The sequence below is a fragment of the Piliocolobus tephrosceles genome, chromosome 12 (genome assembly GCF_002776525.5).
Source record: "Piliocolobus tephrosceles isolate RC106 chromosome 12, ASM277652v3, whole genome shotgun sequence".
Lineage (NCBI taxonomy): Eukaryota > Metazoa > Chordata > Mammalia > Primates > Cercopithecidae > Piliocolobus > Piliocolobus tephrosceles.
This window is the reverse complement of record NC_045445.1, coordinates 16,875,997-16,881,674: the sequence shown is the minus strand read 5'-3', so window position 1 is coordinate 16,881,674 and position 5,678 is coordinate 16,875,997. Positions and strand designations below refer to the sequence as shown.

The 5,678-nt window shown below is 42.2% G+C and overlaps 1 pseudogene; it reads left to right on the top strand.

Moving 5' to 3' along the window:
- The first annotated feature begins 1,391 nt into the window (after positions 1 to 1,391).
- The window catches only part of LOC111536238, a 72,958-nt pseudogene continuing 68,671 nt past the window's right edge, over positions 1,392 to 5,678 (top strand).

The following is a 5,678-nucleotide window of genomic DNA, read 5'->3' as shown; positions in this document are numbered from 1 at the left end:
CTGTACAGGGGATGAAAATCCTTTTGTTAGGCAAATAATCACTCTCTATTTCTCTTTTGTGTAGACACAATTATTTATGGTATTTTTCTTGAGTGAGACCCCTGTGATAGAACATATCCTAGAAATTCCAAAAATGTTTATATGAAAGTAGAGTTTGAGAAAATTTGACACCTACTACCTTTTAGAAACTTTTAATGTTATGTCCATTACTAAAGTGTCATGCATTTCAGCTCATCAGCTTTTTTTCTTACATGTCACATCTTATCAATGACTAGTATAGGGGCCAAGATGTCACAGGAAGTTGTTAACCTAATTTGTATGGTCTGAAAGTACTTCTTTTACTAAGACTATTGAAGAATATGCAGAGTTACTTTTTGCCTTCTATAAGGATAGAGTATTTCCATATTCTTTCAGGTATTTTGAAAGAAACCCCAGATAGATTTCCTACCATTTGAACCTCTATTGTGAGCCTTTCACACCAACAGGTTTACTTGACCTTGGGTCTAGTGGATTGAAACCCCAAGTGTGAACACTTTTCTTTCCCAGGAGCTGTTAACTTCAAAGCCTCTGAGAACCATTTGAATGATAATATTGTTCAGCACCAGGCCTAAGAAACAAACACTCATAAAGTGTCTTCTGACTATCTTTCCTCCACACTTTTGCTTTAAGTGCATTTGTTCATTCATTCCTAACTGCATTTCCCTGTGCCACTCATTACAGGGAAAGCATTTCTTTGATTGTTTTACATCCCCAATTCTCCCCTTGTGAGAATTGCATAAGGAAACTCTCTCTTTGGCTTAGCAGATGGACACAACGCAACTTTGTTTGAGGTGTGACTTGAACTTTCCTGAAATTCGATATCAACTCCTACTTGGATTTGAACTTTGAAGACCCAAAGATAGGAAGTTTCCATATAAGGATCAAAACATGTCAGAGCAAGACCCAGTGATTTGGGCTGGCAACCCTGGCAGGTAGGATTACTTTGCTCAACAGCTCAGGATGGTGTACCCTGTTCCCTGAAAAACCACTTCACAAATGTCTGTGTTGTCCCAAGGGTGACTGGAGAGAGCGTGAGGATAAATCAGTGCAACCTATCTCCACCACTGGAAAAGCAAATCAAAGCATGTCCTAGTGAATATCATCCTTCATTCAACAGCTAATGTCTGTGAGAGACTGTTAGGTTCACAGCAGTGTGGCAAGCACAAAGAAATATAATTGTAGTGGTGTCTGCAGGAGGCTGGTGCCTAGTGAACACGGTGGTATACAGTGGAAACAGCCATGGTGCCCAGTGGGGGACATTGGTGCCTGGCAGGGGACAAGACCAGGAAATGAAGAATGAAATGGTATATGCCACATGGTAGCAGAGCTGGACAGCTGACAGGGGCTTATTCATGACCACTGGTGAGATGCTGCTTGGAGGAGGGCAGCGTTTCACAGGAGAAGATGAAGAGATGAAGACAAAAGTCATGGAGGTACAGATCCTGTGGCCCTGTTGTACCCATAGGCTGAAAAATCCTGAGGAAATTAGGGTTACAGAATCAATTGCTGTGAGAGACACGACTCCCACCCTTGGGGGCTTTCATGCACATCTTAGGGACTTACTCACATGGCAATAAAAGAAGGATTATAAAAAGCATAAATGAGGAGTTGGAGGAGTTTCATGAGGAAGGCATTGCTGGAAGAATAAGTGGGTCCTCATAGGGGTGCAGATGGGTATTCAGGAATGAGTAGTGGTCTCAGAGCTGGAAAGGCAAAAAGGGCCTTCCAAGTGGGGATCCTCATGACCAGAGAAGGTCAGCCTCTCACCATGTGGGGTCCTGGAACTACAGACTGGGCCAGGCTGTCGGAGGGGTGTCTGACTGCCCAACTTTCCTCTGAAGGAGCTGAGAGGTGTGTCACAGAACATTAAGCCCTGAAGGCTTTCTGTGACAGAACTGCTGGGGATTAAGAGGACCCTCCTGGTATCCTGTCTAGGACAGAGGGAGAGTTTGTGGGCTGGGAAGAGAAACTCCAGGCAGGGAGATCCACTTAAAGGCAACTGCAATAACTGTCAGGTGCGGGGTGAGGAGTGATAAAGGTCTGGACTGCCAGATACAGAAAGTGGAAATAAAAAGAAAGGAAGAGAAAACCAAGAGAGATGGGGAGACAGAAATGACAGGACCGGCTGACAGATTGGGACAGGCTCCCAACTGGCTACCAAGAAAGAGGTCAGTCAGAATGAAGAGTTTCAGCTTAACCAACTGGAAGACAGACTGATGGAAAAACAGAGGAGTCCTTGGTATCGGAATTACATTTTTTAGTAAGACTTGACAACACATTTTGTTTGTCAAAACCTCTAAATAGCCAGGTGTGGTGGTGCATGCCTATAAGCAGGATGACTGCTTGAGCCCAGGAATTCTGGGCTGTAGTGCAGCATGCCAATGGGGAGTCTGCACTAAGTTCAGCATCAATATGGTGGCCTCTTGGGAGCGGGGGACCACCAGGTTGCCTGAAAAAAAGGTGAAAAGACTCAGGTCACAAATGGAGTCAGTCAAAACTCCCATGCTGATCAATGATGGGATCACAACTGTGAATAGCTACTGTCCTCCAGCCCGGGCAATGTAGTGAGACCCTATCTCAAAAGAAAAAAGAGAGAGAGAGAGAAAAAAAAAAAAAAAAGGAAAGAAGGAAAGAAAGAAAAAGAAAACTACTAAATAGAGTTCAGTCTTCCCTCCTACCTTTCTTTTTTCTCCTCTTCCCCTGCAACACTACAAATCTGGTCCTTGTTAAATTTCCACAATTTATAAACACACGTTGGTATTTCAGTTTTTACCACAAATGAGAGCATGATATACATACCGTCTTGCAACTTACTTTGATTAACAATATATCATGGATATCTTTCAGTATCATTTCATATAGATCTTCCTCATTTTTTAAAAAGAGCTATATAGTAGCCCGTTGTACGGCTGTACCATCCTTTATTTTACCAGTACTCCATCGGTACACATTTATGTTGTTTCTAAATATATCTTTTTATAACCAATGATCCCATTAACACCATATTCATACACTTGGGCAACTATTATAGGATAAATTCTTAGAAAAGCAATTGCTGGGTCAGAAGACATGCACAATTTAATATCATTTGATACATATTGCAAAACTGCTCTCTGGAATGTTTATCTGATTTAATTCTTCCACTAACAGGTTAATCAAGACCTCTTCGTGCATGTCTGTGGCAATTTGTCAACCTGCTCTTTCTACAACTGCAATAAATACTAGTTTGCCACATTGGAAGAGCTTATATTAGTCAACAGATCCTAATGAATGAAGGGTTTCTTAATTAAAATAACCAGAAAGTCATTACTTATAAATATATAAACAAGTTGATTACAGCAAGAGGCTGAATACTTCTAATAAGCATGTGTGGATATTAAATTAACCATGGTTCACAAACCATCCATGGATGCATTGGATGCATGGTTGATTGGAAATAACCACTTCACAGTGGTTACCCGATTCCTGTCTGCCAACTGCCAAATGGCATTCCTGTTTGTAAGATTGTTATGGTTTGACATAACTCATGATATTTCCTAACACATGTATGTGTCAAGTAAAATCATTTTTTCCTCTCGTGGGTATTTAAGAAATTAAAATACTTAATGGAGGATTAGGAAACTATCTCTTCTTTTCTTTTTGATTCAGCAGATATTTCTTGAACATGTATAATATACTAGGAAGTTACCTTGTTAATTGCTTCAGATAATACATGGAGGAGTAAAACCCGATTTTTGCCCTCAAGGTGCTCATAGGGGACAGACAAGAATATAGGATGAGTATGAAAATAAATATAAAAATGGCTATAAAACTGAGGCAGAAGGAGAACGGTGCTTAAAGATGAGCACAAAGAAACAATGATGAAGATTCAAAACAGAGAAAACGCATCTGGTTAATGGAAAAATAAGAAAAGGCTTCATTGAGGGAGATGCAAGTAAGAAGGGATTTCAAGAACGGGTAGGAATTGTTCACTTAAGCGCTTTCTTTTGGAATGTTCAAGGCCAAGCTGTGGGAAGGTGAGGCTACAAAGAGAGTCCACATGTAGATGCTTCTGTCAATGGCCCAGCAGAGCAGATCTTGCTAGTTAACCCAGCCCAGGTGGCAAATATGAGTGAAATTTCCAGCAGGGCAATTTCCAATGAGTGAAGATACCTCTGGATATTTCCAGCTTCCAGTCATTGAATCACCCCAGCCATTCAAGTCTTACCAGCTGAAGTCCCTGACATTGTAGAGCAGATAGAAGTCATCCCTGCTACATGTCTGACTCACAAGATTCATGAGGATTAAAAAAATGTTGTTTTATCTTTAAAAATGGGTAGGATTCCACAGGTAAGCTGAAAATAGGGAGAACATTTCTAGCAAAAGAAATCACATAAGCTGAGGGGAAGCATGACTATGCCCACAGAACAAAAAACAATCCAGAACAGTCCAGGTGGGCTGGCATCAGGATTTGAGGAGGGGTAGAGTAAAAGATCAGACTAGATCTGAGAATAAAGAACATTACATGGCAAGTGAATATACTTTTTGTGTGTGTGTGACGGAGTCTCACTCTGTCACTCAGGCTGGAGTGCAGTGGTACAATCTCTGCTCACTGCAACCTCTGCCTCCCGGGTTCATGAGCCTCAGCCTCCCTAGTAGCTGGAATTACAGGTGCTGGACACCATGCCCAGCTAACTTTTTTGTATTTTTAGTACAGGTGGAGTTTCACCACGTTGGCAAGGCTGGTCTCGAACTCCTGACCTCAAGTGATCCGCCTGCCTTAGCCTCCCAAAGTGCTGAGATTATAGGTGTGAGCCACCATTCCTGGCGAATATACTCTTATTTGATAGGCAAGTGAAGTCTAGTCAAAGTTGGACATCAGGCTGTTGTTTTTGAGGCAGGAAGAAAAACATATTGTTAGGGCTCAGAACATGATGCCCACAATATGGCACCTTGGCAACTGAGAAAAACAGAAGCAAGAAGGTCAGTCTGATCTTCTCCCACCTTTCTCCCCTAAAGCATTGTCATAAATTCTCTGACCTACCTTGCTTGAAATTGGGTCATAAGACCCTTAATCCAGAGGGATCCTGCCCTGTAACTAAAAGCCAAGAAGAATCTGAACAAATAGGCCTTGCTAAGTTTCCCCCAGTGTATTCACATTAGATCATAACCTCCTTTTGTCCAGTCATACTCCTGCATGACTGTCCATTCTTCATAGAACCTAAGCATAAAAATACAGTTTTCCCACCGGACGCAGTGGCTCACACCTGTAATCACAGCACTTTGGGAGGCTGCGGCAAGTGGATCACCTGAGATCGGAAGTTCGAGACCAGCCTGACCAACATGGAGAACCCCTACTTCTACTAAAAATACAAAATTAGCTGGGTGTGGTGGCGCATGCCTGTAATCCCAGCTACTCAGGAGGCTGAGGCAGGAGAATCGCTTGAACCCCAGAGGCAGAGGCTGCAGTGAGCTACATCACCATGCCTCGCTTATTTTTAAATTTTGTATAGAGGCACTGTCTCATTATGTTGCCCAGGCTGGTCTTGAACTCCTGACCTCAAGCAATCCTCCTGCCTCAGCCTCCCAAAGTGCTGTGATTATAAGTGTGAGTCGCTGCACCCAGCCTCAGTCCTTTTTTTTTTTTTTTTTTTTTTTTT